General features: G+C 33.4%; 1 pseudogene; it reads left to right on the top strand.

Annotated features, from left to right (window-relative positions):
• The first annotated feature begins 264 nt into the window (after window positions 1-264).
• LOC114943180 (fatty-acid amide hydrolase 2-like) lies at window positions 265-20,561 on the top strand (annotated as a pseudogene).
• Window positions 20,562-21,225: the final 664 nt, after the last annotated feature.

Raw genomic sequence — 21,225 nt, 5'->3', positions numbered from 1 at the left:
TGCATTTTATAAAATTCTATTGATTTTAGACTTTGTGTAATGTTAGAAAACTATCACATTGTGGTTAGATTTGTCGAATTTCCATGTAAATTAAAATAAAGTATTAGAAAAGGAAAAACGATATAAAAAAACAAGTGTTAATAATAAGTTATATTTGAGAAAAATACATATGTGAAAGAAAGATATAAATCAGAGATATCTATTTTTAATAAATAAGTTCTTTACAGACATCAATTTTTTATTCTTCTCTGCTTTCACAAAATTATGTGCGCCTTTATAGCAATCAGGTGAGGTTGAAGATTTCTAAGCTCTGTCATGATTATTTTTCAATAATATTATTTTGTGTAAATTAAAAATTTACATATTTGCTTATTTATTTTGATTGTAATAAATGCTTCAATCAGATGATTGAACGAGATTGTTTTCAATCCTTTGAGTGTCTCAAATAATGATTTATGAATTTTAAAGAATATTTCTATCTTGTTTATAAAATGTTGAACCTGATTTTTGCTCTACTTGTAATAAAATTGATAATTAATTTTTTACCATGATTTATAAAAATCATGGTAAAAAATATAAAAATTTTGTATTGAAGTTAAATATATTTTGTAAAATAATTTTTTTAAATATATGTATAATATACAAGTGCACAGGGTCTTTATTAAATGTATTGTTGTTTTTAAGAATTCCTCACAAGATGTATCCCAACTTGTAAAAAAGTTGGCTGTGATGTCTTGCGATGTATTCTCATACAGAACACTTCCTCTTTGATTGCATTGTGGTTTTTTGCTTTGGCTTATTAAAAAACCAAAAGCAAGGAAGGTGCCATCAGTAAAGAACAATCTATTATTAGAAAGTGCTACTTCCTTAGCAAAAAAAAATTAGGGTAAAATCATATTTTATGTTTCAAAATATATATATATATATATATAAATTTTATCAGACTTGAATTTTAATATTCATCCACAGATATCTAACATATATATATATATATTATATAAATATAATATATTATATATTAATTTAATACATTTTAATTTTTATATATATTTTTTTTATATTTAAGTAAAATATATATATAATATATGGGATGTTTTTATTTTAATAAAATAGTTGAATGGCTATAGCTATAACGAGAAAATATTTTATACAAAAAGTTACAAGATTTTGAAAGAAAAGATAGCTGATAAACTTGAATTTTAATTATTTGTCCAGATCATTTGAAAGTCAACAATTTTTTGCTAAATGCAATGCCCATGAAATGTTAGGAATATTTTATTAATTTGGATAAAAACAATTTTTTACAAGAATTCATTGAGGACATTTTGAACATTTACATAAATTAATGAGTTAGATTAGAAGGTTATAGTTTTGATTTGATGTGATTTCTTAGCGCTTCAAAAAGCTATAAAAACAAAAATTTTAAATTATTATATTTTTTCATAGAAACATTGACAAAAAAATGTTTTGGATAGAATTAAATTTTTCTTCCATAGAATTTAAAAAGGTAATTTTATATAGGATATCCTATTAAAATGATATAATAACCGAGGGTTAAAGATTAATATTTAATTCAAGTTTTAAATTTCAGATCTACATAATTCAAAACTTAAACTTTTAAAAAATCAATAAGTTTTTGAAATATTAATGTTAAGAATTATATGGGCAACTTTGTATAATTGTATAAAAAATATTCAATGGCTAATTCCATTAAAAAAACTAAGATGATTTTGAAAAAGATGATTTTTTTTTAAAAATTAAGATTATCAACTTTTTTCCACTCAAATCTTTTTAAATTTGTTATTTAAAAAATTTTTTTGTGCAATTTGTCAATTTCAGCAATTTTTAATTATATTTAAAATATAACATCCTGAATAAAAAACACTTTCTGTTTAAAAAGATTTTACATAAATAAAAATATATACACAATTATAAATTATGTATATGCTTTTATTGTAGGTCAAGAAAAGTTACATCGGAGGGAAGTTGTGAGGACTTATATTGAAAGATGCAAAGAAGTGAATGGCTTGATAAATGCAGTTGTAGAAGATAGATATTCAGATGCAATTAAAGATGCCAAAGCAGCAGATGCCACGATAGAAAAATGTAGAGATTTGGAGAAAATTAGGATAACATTACCTTCCTTGGAGTTCCCTTTACTACAAAAGAAAGCAATCGCGTTAAAGGTAGGCAAAATAACATCGCGAATAATTATTTTTAAAATTCCTGTTTTAAAAAGAATTAAAAAAATGTAAAGATATGGACACGTTATATATGATAGATAGAATAGATAAGATAGAGTTATATATGATAGAATGGATTAATCACGTTTTGAATATTATAATTTAATAACACTTGAACTAATTGTTAATTATTTTATCAGGATTAATACATTCCATGGGTCTGCTCTCTCGCCGTAATAATCGTTCTGAGGAAGATGCCACAGTGGTCCGTTTTCTCAAGGAGGCTGGAGCAATTGTGATTGCAACGACCAACGTTCCTGAACTCAATTTATGGATGGAATCGAGAAACAATCTGTATGGACAGACGAATAATCCTTACAAACATTACCAGAACAGTGGGGGGTAGCAGTGGTGGAGAAGGAGCTATAATATCAGCTTGTGGTGCTCCATTTTCTATCTGCAGTGACATAGGAGGCTCCACGAGAGGTCCTGCTTCTTTAATGGATTATTCGGTCACAAACCTAGTGAAGGTTAATGTTAATGTATTAAAGATACAGGGTAGTCCCATAAGAAATTGCTGAAACTAATCAGCTGTCATTTTTAATGCATGCAGTTATTAAGAAAACGAAAATTGTGTTGAAAAGAGGAAAGTCCATATTTTTAATGGATAAATAAATGTTTGTATACCGGTTTATTATATTGAAAAAGTGTTAATAATCAAATATGTAACCTAATTATAATAACAAGGAAAAAGAGCGTTCTAGCCGTATTATTTACTAATTATAAATTTTTTTGAAGTGCTCACTATTTGAATTTGTCAAAATTCGTTCTTTTACGAAAACTTTAAAAATTTTTTTCATGTCATTCTTAATTTAAAATTTATCCTTTTAATAGTGCTATTAATCGGGCATGTTTAAAAATATTACCCATTTTATGTGATTTATTGATTTTAGTTTTTTATTACTTTTTTTTAAATAAATAAACTGGTATAAAAACTTTTTTTTATACCCTTTAAAAAAACTGTTTTTTCCCTTTTCCCAACAAATTTTTTGTTTTTCAATAACTGCATGCATTAAAAAATGACAGCTGATAGTTTTAGCAATTTCCTATGGGCCCCCCCGTAACCTACTAAAAAAAATGGGGGAACTTTTTCCTTTTTATAAAAATTATGTTTTTTAAAACGGAAAAAAATTTTGTAACTAAAAATTAAAAACATTTTAAGTTTGAATTTTCCTTTTAACGCGGAATCGGGGATTTTTAAAGGGTTTTTTTTTATCTTTTCTTTCTATCTTTTGAAAAGGGAATTTTTTGTATTTTTTTATTTTAATATTTTTTTATATACAGAGTTTTTTATTTTTCGGGATGTTAAAGGTAATTAATTAGTTAAATATTTTGAAATATAAAAAATGTCAAGAAAATACTTCATACAAAAACTTGTTTTTTTAAAATACGTTTTTTTGTCCCCTTTAAATCTTGATAAAAAAATTTTTCGAAAAATTCTGCTTAATTTTTAAAAATAAAATATTTTGAAATTTATTATTTGCAATCCCTTTTATAAAACGTTTTTAAAAAATTTTTTCTATGATTTTTTAATGAGTTGCATTTGAACAAAAATCTTTTTTTGGAGAACAAGGAAAAAAAAAAAAATTTGGAAATCACCCAATTAAAAGTTGACATCTTTTTAAAGTTTAAAAAATTTTTTTTAATTTTTTAATTGCGTAATTTTCGCCGAGTTTCAAGGGTTTGAAAAAACCTAATTTTAGAATGGAAAGAATAAAAGTGAAAATTTTTTAAAAAAATTAAAAAGTTTTGGGGGAAAAAAATTTGAAAATGACTTTAAAGTTATCATTTTTTTCCCTTTTAAGGCATTTTTTAAAAAGCCCCTAATCCTCCCCCTTACGGCTAGTTGGATTGTGATGTCAAAGGGGGGAAACCCTGAAAATTTTGGGTGTTTTTCTTATGCAATGCATTGCTTATGCGCTTATGAAAAGTTTTGCTCCCTTTTTAAACAGTTACTCAAAAAGTAACGAGTTTTTACTTTTCATTATTTTTAAAAAATAATTACATTTTTTTAAATAGGGAGGAGCTTACATTTTATGACAATCACAGTAAAGTTTTTAAAAAAAAAATTTTTAAATGTAATTTTGATCGATTGTCTGGATTTGCGTTTCCCACAATGTTGAACCCAAGGAAACAGAAAAGTCAAAAAAAGTAAATTTGACGTCATATTGAAAAAATTTATGTTTTTTTTTGGTCATATTGCATATTTTAAACCTTTGTTCCCTTGGGGAATGAAAATATAAAACCCCCGGGGCATTTTGCAGTTTTTGATTGTTTATAAGGAAAAATAAAATTTTTGAGTTTTTAAGGTGAATAAAGTTATAACTTTGTTTCACCAAAAATCTTTTTCGAAATAAATTTAAAAATTTTTTTGCGTTTATTTTTTCCCCTCTGACGTAAATTCCAAATTTAAACCAATTTTTTAAAAAAAGAACTATCCAAAAAGAAAAAAATTTAAAAAAATTTTTTTTAAATTCTAATAAGAATTCTTTATCAATAAGTTACACTTATTTAGTTGTTTTTATTTTTATCGGGGTTTGACCCCCGAAAGCGGGAATTGGATGCGTGAAAAATGTTTAGCAGAAAAAATGGTAGAGCTGGGCCACTACCCAAAAAGGGCTGAAGTTTTGGCCCTTCAAAAAATTTTAATCGCTCCAATTACTGTTTAAAACTAAGAACCAGGGAACTGAAGATTGAAGGTGTTCTTCAAGAAAGTTCTGGGCGATTTGAGGGGTCAGCAAAGTTATGGGATTGCAAGCCCATTAATAAAACGGTACAACATTTTAGGAAAACTCACAGGTTGGGCCAAAAAAAAGGTAAGAATCTCAAATATTTTTAGATTAGATTAGATTAGATATATTTATTGCCGCCCCAATTGGGGTTTAAAAGGGCTTTTTTTTTAAAGGACGTTCCCCAAAACCTTTTTCCCTTTCCCTTTTACCCTTTTTTCCTTTGCCTAAACTTATCCCTAAAAAACAAATTTACTTTTTCGCCACGCCTCCCCTCTTCGCCGTCTTTTCATCTTTTCTCGCTTTTTCCCCCTACAAACCCCCCACGTCCCCCCTTTTCCCCAAACCTTTTCTTTTCAAATTATCAAAACCTACGCAATTTTACTTCTATACCTATTTTGGGCCCTCCGTTTCCCGGGTTTCCCGTTATCTTTTCAAACCCTTTCCTTCCCCCCCTCTCTTCTCTCAACTCACTCACCACTCCCCCCTCTTTCTCTCTCCCTTACTCCTCCCCTTTTCTCCCCCCCTGTCCCCCTTTTTTTTCCCCCTTTCTCCTTCCCCCCCCCTTTCCCTTTTGCTCCCTTAATTTTTTTAACCCCAATTTCCCTTCCCCCTCCTCTCCTAAATCTTTTACCTTTTCCTCCAGCTCCTTCCTTCCCCAACCCATACTTTCCCCCCACACATCTCCACGTCTCTAACCCCTCCAAAATACCCTGATTTTCCTCCCTTTTCCAATCCCTATTCCTTTTTTCTTTCCCCCAGTCTGTCCTTGCCTCCCCCCCATCTCCTTCCGCCCACCCTTTCTCAAAAAGCCCCAAACCCCTCCCTTTAAATCTGTTGGGGACCACTTTTTTTTTCCGTTTTTATTTTTTTCCTCCCCTCTCCTCCCTTTTTCCCTTTCCTTCCATCTCAATTTTCCCATTAAAACCCCCCTTTTTCCCTTTTTTTCCTCTATTCCCTTAATCCCACCCCCACCCCAAAAAAATCCCTTCTTTTTTCTCCCCCCGAAATTCCCCTTTTTTTTTTGCCCTTTCTTTAATCTCCCCAAAATATTCCGAACCCTCCCCCTTTCCCCCCTTTAAAACCTTCTTCTATCCCATGTTTCTTCTACCCACCCTTTTGCCCTATCTTCCCCCTTTTGCAATTCCTCCTTACCAATTATCCAGGCTTTCCCCAGTCCATCTAAATCCATCTAAGATACCTTTCTTTTTCCCTTTCCCAAATCCCTCTCTCTTTCCCATCCCCATTTTCCCCCCCGGATCCTAAAACCGTCCATATTAACGCTGAAGAGCCCAAAACCCCTCCCCAGTTTTTCCCCCAAATTCCTTCCCTTTTCCCCCAATGCCCCATAATTGTTTGCCCTCTTTTTTATTTGCCCCCTTACGTCCCTTTTGCTCCCCATTCCTTTAACCATATCCTAAATATTGTACCCCTTTTACCCCTCTAATTTTTTTCCCCCCCAAAAAAAATACCCTTTTTTTTTAACCTCCCCCCCCCCCTTCGGATCTCATAACCTTCGATTCTTTCATTCAGTTCCGCCCCTTCCCCTCCAGAATCCCCCTAACCTTCCATCATACACCCATCCCCCCCTCATCTTTGCAACAGCCCAGCTCCGGTACGCTAATGTTGCCCTTGCCCCTACTAATTCACACCCCCCTCTCCTTTTTTCCTTTCCTCCTCCCAAATCCCGCCATCAAAATTTAAACAGAACGGGCTCGTGGCATCCTGTTCCCCCCCCTCCCCTCCAAAAAATTCCCCCCACCCCTCCCCAAAATTTTAACCTAACCTATCTTTTAGCACTTTCGCACTCCTCACCGTTCTTCCTTACCCCCCTCCCTCTTTTCGCCGCCTCAACTTCACCTGTCCCCCGAATCAAACGCGCTCTCAGGTCCAAAAAGTATACCATTTGCTTTCCTTTCCATTATTTTTCTGTTTTTTAAAAAATTTAAAACATAAATATTGTCCATGTTCCCATCCCTTTTCCTAACCCCCTTGATTTTTGTGGGAAAAATCCCTTTTTTTTTCTTCTTCCCCCCATCCTCTGCCAACCCGTGCATTATTTTATTTAAAAACGTGCAAGTTTCCCCCCGGGACTCCGAAACCCCCTTTCCCACCCCCCTTAAAAATTGGCACCCCCGCCCTCCTCCACCCCTTTTCCACCCCTCCCCCTTCCTACTATTGCACAATCCATACCCCCCTTTTTAACCCCCTCCAAATTTTCCCCACTCCCCGGAATCCGCCCCCCCCGCCCTTTTCCCTTTTTCCTACTATCCCTCCTTTAATTCTCCCCTTTTTTATCTGATTTTCCCCCTCTCCCTTTTCCCTCCCTTTCTCCCCTTATCACCCTCGACTCTACCCCTTAAAGATCCAAAAAACGCCCCCCCATCCAACCCCCCCTCCCCTTCCTCCCTTTTTTTTTTCCCCCTTTTTTTTAACCCCCCTCCCCAAAAAAGCCCTTCCGTCCCGCTTCCATTCTTTTCCCCCCCCACTCCCCAAAAACCCCCCCCCTTTTAACAAAACCCCCCCCATACTTTTTTTTTTCCCTTATTTTTCCTTCCCCCCCCTCCTCCACCTTTTTTAACTCCTTTTTCCACTCCCCCCTTTTTTTTAAATTTTATAAAACCCCTTTTTTTTTCCTTTCTCTCCTTTTTTTTTTTTTTATTTTTATTAAATTTTTGTTTTTTTTTTTTCTTCTCCCCCCACTCTCCCCCCCAAAAACCCCCCTTTTTTACCTCTGCTTCCCCCAAATTTCCCCATCTTCTCCCAAAACCTCCTTTTCCTCTTCCGTCCCGTTCCTCTCCCCCCTTTTTCCTTTTTTTTCTCCCTTCTCCTCCTTTTCCCTTCTAACCCACTATTAACGGCAGGTGATCCGAGTCCTCCTTTACCTATCTTAACTTTTGATTTCCCTTTACCCTCATTTCCCATTAGTAATTATTACCCATTTTCCCATTCGGCCCCCATATTGTCCACCCCCCCCTTTCCCCACCCCTCATTCCCATTCATTATCCCACCCTTTCCTCCAGCTTCTTAACAACCTTTCCCTTCCCCCATTTTCTTTTTTATCTCTTGATTTTCTCCCCTTCCCCCTTTCCCCCTCCTCCTTCCCATTCCACCTTCCCCCCAAATTCCCCTTTTGCATAAAGTCCCCCCCATTATCGTTCTTTCTCTGTCTCCCCCCCTCCTCCATCCTTCATTTATCTCCCCCAGCTTCTTTTCCATCTCCCCTTTTTGACCTCCACCAACCTCCATCTCTCCCCCCCTTTTTCCCTTCCCCCCCTCCCCCTTCCCTCCCTTTTATCGCCTTTCACTTTCCTTCTATTTTACCCCTTTCCCCCCCCTAAATTCCCCCTGCCCTTCCTTTTTTACTCTCCTCCTGCAATTGCACCTCCCATTTATCCTCCCGGCCCCTCCTCCCTTTTCCTTTTCCCCCCCTTTTTTATTACCCCTGTCTCCAGAAAAAAAAAAAGCCCATTCTCCCACCCTTTCCCAGAAGCCCGTCCCCTTTTTTCTTAAAACCCCCCCCCATTCCGAATGCCCCCTTCCCTCCTTCCTCCCTTTCTCCTTTCCCTTTTTCCCCCCCTCTCCCCGCCCCCTTTTTCCCCCCTTCCCTCCTTCTCTTTTTTTTTAAAAAAAATTTTTCCCCCCTCTTTCCCCCCTTTCCCGCCCTGTATGGGCCCCTCCCCTTTTTTTATTCCCTCTCTTTCCCCCTTCCCCCTTATCCCCTGCTCCCTTTCCCTTTGTTCCCCTTTTACCTGTCTTTTCTAAAAACCCCTATCCCAAATTTCCCATACCTTTCCCCTGCCCCTTTCCCCCCTTTTTTTCCCCCCTTGCCCCAATTCCCAAGCCCCCAATCAAACCCCCAAGAAACAAAACCCCCCCGCCAACCCCCAAACCCCTTTTTAACCCCCTCCCCACCCACAAAAAAAGGGGCCGCCCCCCCCCTAACCCCCAAGCCCCCTACCTACCCAAAAACCCCCACCCCCCCTTTTCAAAACCCCCCCAACCAAAAATTTTCCTTTTCTCTCTTTTCTTTTCCTTTCCCTTCCCTCTCTTAATCCTACCAAACTCCCATCTCCTTTCCCCCCCCTTTCTCTCCTCCCCTTTTTTCCATTTAATTTTCCATTTTTTCCCCTCTCCCCTTAATCCCTTTTCCTAAATTTCCCCCCTTTCTCTCTCCAATTTTTTTCCCCCTTCCCCATTTCCTTTTTTACCCCCCCTTTCCTCCCCCTTTAATCTCCTGCCCCCCTTATTTTGATTCCCTTTTCTTTTTCTTCATCCTTTAAACCCTGAATTTTCTCCTCCTTCCCCTCCCTCCCCCTTCTTTCAATATCTCCCTATCCCTCCGTGCCTCCTCCCTCCTTTCAACTCTGGCAGACCTTATCTACCTTTTTACTTCTCCTGAACGCCCACTCCAAATCCCCTTTTTCCTCCTCTCTCCTTTCTCAATCCCTACTTCCTCTAATTCTCCCTTTTCCTTTTCAAAACCTCCTCTGCCGACCCTGTGCTCCCTCTTCTCTCCCATTTCTCCGTCTTCTTTAATCTTTCTATCTCCTTATTTCTTTTCTTTCCATCTATATTTCCTTTGCTCTATGCCTAGTGACTTTCCCTATACCCTATTTCAGTTACTTTCTCCTCTGCTAGTGACTTTCCCTATATCCTCGACTGGTTCCCTCTGTCACTAGAGACTTTCCCCGCACCTACACCTATCCCCTATCTCTCCTCTCCTTTTACACCTGCACTCCTCTTTCCTAGTACCTTCCTCTCCCCTCGTGCCCCTGATCTATCTTCCAAACTGCCAACTCACTCTACCTGCATCACTTCTCTTCCTTCTCACCGCTCTATTCCCTTCTCACCCCACTTGCCTGCACTCCCCTTGCATTCGCCACCTTCCAGCTTCTCACTCTCTCACTCTCTCTCCCCCTTTCTCTTCCACACACCTCTAATATTCCACTCAAATACACACACTGACAGCACCTCAACCTTCTCACACGCAACCGGAAACGGAAGTCTATATACAAATCTTTTTATACAATTATATACATATAAAGTGATCAAAAGAACGTATCATGTAAAGTAAGTTCCATTTGAATTATTATCGAATATCTCTGAAATTATGCTGCACTTGTAACAAAAAAATATTTATACAAAAATTAAAATATTCTAGAAAGGAAAAGTTGTTGATAATCCTGAATTTTAATTGAGGCCTTTTTAAATATTATTTCAAGGCTAACTTAATTCTTTTTAAATAAATTATCCTAATTTTGTTTATAAATTGATTCTCACAATATTTGTCAGAAAACTTAATAGTTGGGGTAAGATGACTAAAAATGAGGAGATTTGTCCTTAATACTCTGGATAGCAGCCGAAATATATCTATTCTTGGACTCACTTGGAATTAAATCTATTTTTGAAAGCTTTAATTTCTTTAAATTTTTACAGAAGTCAATGAAACTCTTTTTTTTAATCTTTCTAAGATCAACTCTAGTTTAGTGGATTCTTTTTTATATAACAGAAAGTTTTCTCTTGTGTTGTGTTCTTTAAAAGCGTTCTAGAGCTTTTTTCTTTTTAGAATTAGGGCATTGCATTCTTCGTTCCACCAGGGGCATGGTTTACAAATTTTTTTTTATTATTTGTGTTTTTTAGTGAATTAGTCCTCGTAGGCGAGTGGTAAGAAATTCTAGACCTTTCCGCGGACCGACTTGAATCAGCAGATTAGTTTTCGGATTATTGAAGTTTTTATCAGAGGAGGAGGCTCTTTGTAAACTATTAACAATTATAGAAACAAAAGATGTATAAGGTACCTGAATATCCTTGATATTTAGCAATTCTTGTTCATAATCTATTATTCCTTCTCAATTATATCATAGAAAAGATCCCAATTTGTCTTAGAAGAATATATTCTACGCAAATTTCTGAATTTAGGTTTCATAACTGAAATCCCGTTAATGCTAATAAAAATTGGGCATGATCGCTTCCCCATGTATTATTGTTCACCGCCCATCAGCATTAGTCCGAGAGAAGAACTTATCAATATTAAATCTAAGATGGAGGAAAAATTACGTTCACACTCAAAGTACGTTGGCGAATCGTCGTTTAAAAGAATTATATCAAGGTCAGAAATACTATCCTGAAGAGGAATTATTGAGTCATTAGGCCGGATTTATAACAGGGTGTAGCAAGCTCTAAGCTATAAAATTCAACAATCACAGTTAAGAATGAGGGGAATAATCGACTGTGATTGGTCAATTTCTTGAGGCTTAGAGCTTACTACACCTATTTTAGACCCGGCCTTAGGCAAATTAAAATCTCTCCCTATTACATAATGATTTGAAAATATGAGAATTGTTCCACTCCAAGGTGCTGATTCGAGGGCCATCCGGGGGTCTATATAGAGAGATCACAGAGATTTTACCTTTTTGTATAAAGATTTTGATCCCACCACACCTCCAATCGTCTCTACAGTCTGGAATGTCCTCTAAAGTTGAGTATTTTATATTTGATCTTACTAGAATCATTACTTCCCCATCCCTGTGTCCAATTCAGTCTTTACGAATTACATCAAAACCCTTAAAGGTCACATTATCTCTAAAGTTCAGCCAGGTTTTGAAATAAGAAGAAAGATATCAATATTTTGTAAGTAAGGAATTAACTCGTTACTTTTATGTTTGAAACTCCGAGCATTCCACTGAACTATTTAAGTTTTTGGGTCATTACCTTTGTCATTATTATTAACTTGAGATGGTGCATTATTTTTACCTAAAAGATGCAAATTAATAGTGTTCTCGAGTCTTTGTACTAATAATTCTTCGGAGCTGTTGAAATTCTCTTAAAGAGGTCCGTCAGAGCTTCTATTGCAGTTGTGGGGGGCCTAAGTTGTGGAAGACGTCTGCGAACTCGAAATATCAGCGTAGGATTTTGATAAATTCATTGAATTGCGGCTCAGGAACGGGAAATTACTCTGGTCTTTAAGAAGACTTCTTGTCTTGTTGGTGTTCCTGACTTTCGGACAATCTTGTATGTATCCATATATGAAATATTGTCAACCGACATGATTTTATTAATTTTCACTCCTTGTTTGAAAGTTGGGCATTCTCTACTAAGGGTGTGATGGTTTTTCATTGCAGTTGATGCATTAGGAAGAAGACAGACAAGAGTTTTCAGAAGAAATTGGTGAGGTATACCACAGTTGAGACATTTTCCTGTTCTGCTGAGCATCCTTTGTTAGTGTGACCTAATTTGCCGCATCTGTAGCACCTTTGATTGGAGGAATATATGGTGTAACTTGGAGATTTACTTTCCATAATTGATATTTTTTTGGGGATATCATAACCTTTAAACTCGATGCATATAGATTCGGAATCGATCCATTTTTTGGGTCCTTCTTTTAAGTCTAAAAAGGTTAGTAATTCTGAGAAGTGGATTGTCTTTTTCTAGCACTTTAAGTATCTTCTCTAATTGAATATCGCAGGGATACCCTTTATTGACTCCTTTGCGCAGGATTCTGAATTTTGATATGAAGAGCGTTAATCCTAGTTCTTTAATGAATCTATTGTGAATAGCAGAATTGGCTTCTTGGAACGAGTCGAAAGAAACCTTCACTTATTCCATGAGCGATATTCGACCAAGTTATATTTCACATTTAGCCCTTGTTTAGAAGTCTGGCACGCTTCTATGATTGAAACAGCCTTAGTGGATTTTCTATCCCAATTTTCTAGCGTAAACAATAAATGGGCCCTTGTAATGACGATCATACCAGAGAGAGTTTGACGGAGACTCGTTGTCGGTTGATGAAGAGTTCTTTTTATCATTGTAGATGTTTTTGGTCGAGTTTTTTGAGATGTGGGTATTCTCCGAAGGAGAGTCCGATCCCTACTGGGAGGGTTACTTGAGTAAGCTTGCTTTTTTGGGCTTTATTTTTTGGTTATCCTTTTTCACCTGTTTTTTTAAATTTCATCAGCGTTTGTACAAGACACAGTGACCGACGAATCGTCAAAGAGGTTAAAACATCCTCTTCTCAGGTTTGAAAGAACTTTGAGAATTACTTCCATTACTCCTCCTTAGACATATTTAGACGGGTTGGCTTCCCGATACATTCCGTACTTTATTTTTTCATTATCATAAGAAATAGATCTGAGTCCGAGAACGGAGGAGGAAACACCTCCCTTTGGGGGGGAAAGTGTGGTCGACAATTTGTCAGCTATTTTTCCTTTCCCCAGAAAGGAAAAGCGAGAAAATATTTTGGGTATTTGAGAACGGTGCACAAAAAAGAGCACAATTCTGTCTAATCCCAAAGACAGTAATATTTTATAATAGAAAAACTTCCTTGAAACTGAGCTAAGCTAGCAACCGACCGCTCTGCAACCGCTCGCCATTCGCTCTCCCCTAGAGGAACTCTATCATCAGTTTATTGATAGCTCCCCATCTGTCGGAATAATTCGAACTTTTAAGGGTTATAACGAGCCTCTCACCACGTGAGCTCCGTGAACTTGGCCCCTCGATTTGACTTTTTGAATTTATTTTTTTTTTTAATCGTTTACGTTTCTAAGTCGTTTGTGATGATTGTTAGATGAATAAAAACGTTTGTTTATATTATATAGATCAGTCCTTCTTCAAAAAAATAAAGTAATCGAAAGTTAGCCCCTACAAATTAATTTTTGTTGAATTTTACTTTATTAAGGGTTTCGATACGAAATCGTTTGTTGGTCACGAATATTTCAAATTAGAACGTTTGTTAGATCGACGTTCTTCAATAAATGCTAAAAACCACATTTATTTGTACCAACAAACGATTTTGCATTAAATTAACCTTAGTAAAGTAAATTCAAATACAAACAAAAATTAATTTGTAAAGGCTAACTTTACCCCCAATTCTTATCTTTCATTTTTGAAGGACTGATCTAACAAATGTTTTTATTAATCTAACAATAAACATACAAAACGACTTACAAATGATTAAAAAGAAAATAAATTCAAAAAAAGTCAAATCGGGGGCCACAAAGTTCAGGGAAAGCTCATTACTGTTCGGGGAATTTTCGAAGACGGCTTACTTCCGGAAAAGTCGATAATCTGTGCGCACCGAGATCCGAGGAAACAAAGAGTCTTTAAGCGTTTAGTAGTTAACTTCTCTTATTGTTAGTAATAATAATCGAAAATGTATACTATGATTGTAATTTCACTAATTCGGTTTAATCGGCGAAGGTAAATTTGTGCCCGTGAAAGAACATTTGTTTATTCATCTTGGGTTGAATTCTAGTCGTTCTTTTTCCTTTCTTTTATGTACATAATCAACTGCGAAACGTGGACTAAATAATTATTACACCTCACTCCATCATTTCCATTTCCACTGTATTGGAATGCCCTTCTTTTTATTTAATTTTTATATAAAATATTTTTTTGGGTAAAGTTTCTATATTAATAAATAATTATTCATTAAAATATATAATTAAAATTAGATACATTGTTTTATTAAAAAGTTAATCCATATTTTAATACGAAATAATATTTATACTTAATAATTTAATACCTTATAATAATTAATAAAGTAAAAACTTTGATCTCGGCTCGAATTTTTGTGTTACAATAAAAAATGAAATAATCGACGGCAATCGAAGCCTGTGCGGATGGGCATTTCAACAAAATTAATAATTTAAATGAGATCTCAAATAAAGCTCATTTTTTAAATTCTAAACGTTTTGACCATTCGGGTCTTCTTCAGTAGCTACAACTTGTTATGGAGTTCCCTTGGTAACTTATCCTTGGGGTACTTTAATGAATTTACGGAGAACTGTTAATTCCTGTATAAGATGGAATGACATCCAAATCACGCGTTATGTCTTTGAATCTCTCCGATACATTATTAATATACGGGATATTAAAATACGAAACTTTTTTCTGTGTTAGATCTTATCATTGCATATATTTGCTCTATTGTTTTGACACTTATTACTGTAGCGGAAGAAACACTTTTTTAACCGCGTTTGTAAAGTTTGAAATATCAAATTGAGAGGATAATTATTAGACAAGAAAACTTCATCATAGACTCAAAATTACTCTCATGGAATTTCGGATGAGAGAGCCAAAAAACTCTGTCTATGAGGCTGATAATGGTGCCCTTTTTATGCAGAGAGGGTGCTGCGACTCAAAGTTTAAATATCTTCCTGAATACGTCGGCTTATGAACACAAATCAAATTCAATGTTCCCATTGTTCACAATAATGGTGACGTCTAAAAAATTCAGTCGGTTGTCAACTCCCTCTCCATGGTGACTGCAATCTCGGATGAAAGAGTTTGAAAGGTTTAGTACAATATTCAGCATGGAGGGGGGGGCCGCCAACGCGATGTCGTCAACATATCTAAAATAAAACGGAAGTGAAACCGGAATCGCAGCAATCGCCCTACTCTCCAAATCTTGCAATGTTGATATCCGCAATGATCGGTGAGAGGGGGAACCATAGCGTGCCAAAAATCTGTTTATAACAAACATATTGGAACATAAAATAGGTCGAATTCATGATAAACAAATTGCCAATAAAAACATATCTCGTAGAATCATACACTCTTTTTCAATATACCCCCATCTGTTTATTAAGCTATCAATAGCCATATCCAAAGGAACGTTAGTGAACAATGATGCAACATGGATTGTGATGCGTCGTACGTAGGGCAGACGGGTAGATTATTAAAAACTAGGACGAAAGAACACGTAACATATAAAAAAAACGCGTCACAGTTATCAGTCATATCGGAGCATAGATTGCTGAATCATGATTTTAATTGGGAGGTTATAAAAGTCTTAGACGAGGAGCCTTTTTTGGGCAAACGTTTGATTCGGAAATGATCCACATAAAACGTCAGAGGAATAGTATAAATTTACACAGCGACACCGATAAATTAAATGATATGTTTGATCCTTTAATTGAAAGATTTACCAAAATCTAGCTCTGTGACCATGCATATCTGTGTTTTGTAGACCTTCGATATGAGCGCCGATAAGTTTTAGTTGTTTTCATTTTATTTTATTTTTTATTTTATATTTTTTTTTTTTGCGGATATATGTATCGATAGTGCCGAGGTAGAATACCGCACAGTCGTCAAAGTGATGTGTCACGTGTACCATGTCTTCTCTTTGTTTTACTGCCGGGGTGAGTGATCTCTCCGATTTTAAATTTTAATTCTTGTGATTTTTCTATGTCTAATTTATATAATGTTGTGACTTTGATTAGTGTGGGTAAGGGAGTCACTTATTGCTCTGCTTCCTTCCTGACGATGGTCACCGTCGGGAGACACTCCGACGACCGGACAGTGGAATAGGGAGGAGATTAACATTTATTTGTTTTGCGGATTGTATGTATATGAGGTTTATATTTTGTTAATTGTAACGACTATCTTGATTTTTGGAATTTTTTGTATGTTGTAGCTACTGAAGAAGACTCGAAGGGGTCGAAACGTTTAAAATTTAATAAATGAGTTTTAATTGAGATCTCATTTCAATTTATTAATTTTGTGCATGACATCCGCACAGCTCCGATTGCCGTCGATATTTTATTTTAATAATAAAGTATTACATATAAAAGGCTAATAAGAGCAGAAGTAATATTACGGTTATAAAAACTATTTATTACATTAATCAATATGTACTGATATAAACAATAAAGTTTAAATTAATCTAAAATTATAAAAATAAACTCGAAAGTTAATAAATACTATTAACCAACGTCTAGTAATTTTATTCAAAAAATTAAAAAATACCACAATTAACGGTAACAATATTAATAATAATAGTGAAAAAACGTCTTTTTTCACTTTACCATTTTACCCGGTTGTAGTCAGGTAGTGAAAAAAAGACGTTTTTTCACTATTATTATTAATATTGTTACCGTTAATTGTGGTATTTTTTAATTTTTTGAATAAAATTACTAGACGTTGGTTAATAGTATTAAAGATCAAGTCAAGCGGATAACAGTTTCTAAAAGTATGTTGACAACGGTAACGAGATTTTTATAATGAAATCGTGGATGTGACAATAAATTGTTCTATTTACTAGACCGTATATAGTTCCCCGCTTTGACAAAATGGATGCTTGAGACAAGAAATGTAAATATCTCCCCGAGAAAAAAGACGTTTTTTCACTATACCATTTTTACCCGGTTTGGACGGAACAATTTAGAAATATTATTAGGAACATGAATATTAAATTATCCTTTTTTAGTTTTAATAAATTAAATAAATATATACGAGTACATAAAGATACTATTTCTAAAATGAATAATACAACGTTGTTTACAAAATTAATTGTTCAAACTGCGACGCTTCTACGTAGGCCAGACTAGTAGAAGACTGACCACAAGAATTTCTGAACATAAGAAACACATAGTTAGAATATTAATACTAAATCAGTAATAACGGACTACCGCGCTTAATTTTTAACCATGAATTTGATTCGGAGAACATTAATATTTTAGATAAAGAAATATATTACGGAAAAAGATCAGTATCAGAAATGATATACATAAAAGACAAAATAATAGTCTCAATCTACAGACTGATACTGAAAATCTATCTGATATTTATATCGAGCTATAGAGAGACTACCTAAACTCTAAGGTTAAATAACAAATACAAAATGATTATAATTGTTTGTCACTTTCGTTTCCAACTGAGCTTCAGTTTCCTCTGAGCCGTTCTACTGACATGAGTGATACACTAGCGTCACTTTGTTACTGTTACAATTAAAATATTGTCACATCATAATATATGTAAGTTTTATTAACTTTTTTTATACCATGTGTTTGATTATTGTTTTATAACGCACTTGATTTTGGATCTTATAATTAGTGAGGTGTAATGAGAAAATTATTTTAATTTATAGGATGCGATTAATATTTTATATTTTAACACCTGCCCACCTCGTAGTCAGAAACTAAAGGGATCGCTTCCCACAATAACGTAAATGTGATGGGCTCAGTGAGAGTCATATTAATGTTAATCTTACGACGTTTTATTTCGTTTACTGATGTAACCGCGTTTAAATATGTTTATTATACGTTAAATTACATTTAGACTTTGGGTGATTTTAATTTTGTTTTTTGTACTGCGCTGAAGAAGATCCGAAAAATGAATCGAAACGTTCGCTTTCTCATTTGTTTTAACTTTCGAGTTATTTTTATAATTTTAGATTAATTTAAACTTTATTGTTTATATCAGTACATATTGATTAAATGTAAAATTAGTTTTTATAACCGTAATATATTACTTCTGCTCTTATTAGCCTTTTATATGTATAATACTTTATTTGAATTAAAGAGCATTTAATTAGTATATAATAATTAATATTTAATACTTATATAAGTATATTTAATACTTATATAATTAATATTTAATACTTTAATATTCAATAAATTAATACTCAATATTTAATACTATTTTGCTTTTATAAATATCTAGAAATTCAAAGTTTGTTTACACAATAATATAACATATAAATATATAAACAAAAAAACATTCTTTGTTTACATATATTACAGATCAAAATACCAGGCTCTGAATATAGCTTTGTCTTGTGGAGATATTGGATGACACGTGAAAATTTCAATTTTAAATTGGCCATAACGGATGGAAAGGTGAGTTTTAAATTTTATTTCAAAGTTTTAGTGATATTTAACACAATAGTATTGTGTACTACTATAAGTAATATATTTAAGCACTGCACTTCTCATTCTAAATCACTTACGGTAATATTGTTTTAATTTTTTGGCTCAAAAAATTTACTTTGCAGTATATCACTAGTGCAAAAAGAGAAAATTTTTAATCTACTTACTGGAAATTCACAATTAACATTGGCTGCTATACTGAAATTGATAGATGAAGACTTCTTCCCACCAGTGAATGAAAAATGGGCAAGAAAGCCCAAACTGCAAAAGCAAAACATTTTTGGGCAGTAAGAATTATTATCATGAGAAAGGAAATATATGATTTATATATAAAATATAAAAATATAAGAATGGGTAAATTTTTATAATGCAATTCAACAAAAAAAGGAAGAAAATAATTTTTTTTATTAATTATTATCCTTATTTATATATTTTTTATCCTTATAAAAATTACATTATTAATTATTTTTCCCATTATTAAATTTAATTATTAATTTTTTGTCCAATTTTGTCTTAAATTTTTATATTGTTATTTTTATTGTGGAAACTTTTTTTTCTTTTACAGGAAAAATTGGGCGAAAATGGGTATTATTTTATCCTTCAAGTCCATTATCGCCAATTATCATTATTTAACGTACTTAAGACCTACAATTGGTAATTGGTGTCTATTTAATTTTTCGATTCCCAGTTTTCCAAGTGCCCTTGGGGTTTGGACCAAATGGTTTGCCAGTCGGTATTCAGGTAGGAAAAAATTATTTTATTATATATATATTGATATTAGTATTTGTTTATAATATTTATAGTAATAGTACTATTTATATAGAAGTAACACATAAATATACCAGGGGTATACTCCCGGAAAAACCTGAAAAACTTGGAATTCTCAGGAATTTTTTTTTACCTTAAAAAATCGTGGAATATTTATGGAATTTATTTTGAACTAAGGGAATTTTTTAAAAAATTGCCCCCTTGATTTTTTTTTAAATATAGCTTTAAAGGGAAAATAAATTTATTAGGTTTATATGAGCCTATTATATTTATTATAATAATAAGATTATATTATTATATTAAAAAATTTTATTTTTGTTAAAAAATTATGTATAACCAAAAATAAACTTAATTTCAAATTGTATTTAAAATTTTTTAAATACTTTAATTACTTGGAACTTTGAACAAAGTACACACCTGAAAATTATGGAATTATTTATAAAATTTGAGTATACACCCTGTATATAGGGACGATGGGCGCTTCCAACATTGGGCAGAAATCAGAATTTTGTACGCTCCTTTAGTCCCACTACAGTAAAGCGTTTTTTCGAAACACAGCATGGCGTAGCGAATTAGATGTCGGACTATAAATGTGAAGACTCCCAAATTTTGCGCTCACCCTAAGGGTTTTTTCTACGTGTTTATATTATATTTTTTTTTATTATTAATCAATTATTACATATATTTAAAATATTTTTTATTATTTTTTTTTTTTTATTTTTTTAAACTTTTTAAACGCGGGGAGTATCGCCTTAAATGTTTTTTTTTAAAAATCGTCAATGTTGATTAAAAAAAAATATTTCCCATGAAAGTATGCAAATTTAAAAAAATATTTTTTCGAAAAGTAATAATAAAAAAATAAAAAAAATATATTGTAATATGTATAAAAATAAATTTATAAAAAAGTTTTTTCAAGAATTTTTACTTAACTGATATATTTTGAAAAAATAAAAAAAATTTGCATCATTAAAAAAACCCCTTCTTAAAATTTTTTTTTTTTTTAGCCATTTTCAGTAGGATATTTTTACATATTACATTTAAAATTTTTTAAATTGGGGAAATCAGAAACGTTTCTCTTTTTTTTGAAGGTAGTAGCAGCTCCTTATAATGACATCATGCTTTGCGGTGGCAAAGAATTGAAGCAAATTGGGGGGTGGGTTCCACCCTCAAAGGTGTGTGTGTATATATTTTTTTAAATCCTAATTAATATGTTTTCACAAGGGATACTTACAAAGGTTTAAGAAAATTATATTTTTTTGGTAGAGTTCTAGACTCCCTATTATCTATATTTTTATGGGTTTGAAATAAGTCTTTAAAGGGGTTTTACGCTTTTGTCTGCATTAGCGGTTTCTAGCATTGTGAGTTTTTTTACTAAAATGTTTGAATGGGGCTCCTTAAACGTCATTTATTTTACGCCCCTATTTCTTATTTTTTTTTTATTGTTGGATATTTTTAAATTTTATGGAAGCATTGTTTTTTTACGTACCACCTGCATCCTATTATTCGCAGATTTTTAATTTATATCTTTGCACTATTTTTTAAAATTTTAATTTTGGGTTGTATCCCAAAATGTATTTTATACTCCAAATTTTTAATATGATTTATAATGATTTGCTATCTCGATTTAATTGGTTTGCTTTCCCAATATAATAAAGTTTTTCCTTTAAATTTAAGTCCCTTTTTTTTGTGTTTATAAAAGTTTTTTTTTTAGTTCATCGTCTATTTAAATAAATGCCCAGATATTGACTTCATTAACTTACGGAATTTGTGTTTCGTAGAATTTGAGATATTTCAGCTGATGTCCCAGAGTTGAAGAATATTCCGAACACTATATAC

The sequence above is a fragment of the Nylanderia fulva genome, unplaced genomic scaffold (genome assembly GCF_048542155.1).
Source record: "Nylanderia fulva isolate GAGA-0341 unplaced genomic scaffold, ASM4854215v1 Scaffold582, whole genome shotgun sequence".
Lineage (NCBI taxonomy): Eukaryota > Metazoa > Arthropoda > Insecta > Hymenoptera > Formicidae > Nylanderia > Nylanderia fulva.
Note: the sequence above shows the minus strand (reverse complement) of the source record. Positions and strands in the feature narration are given on the sequence as shown.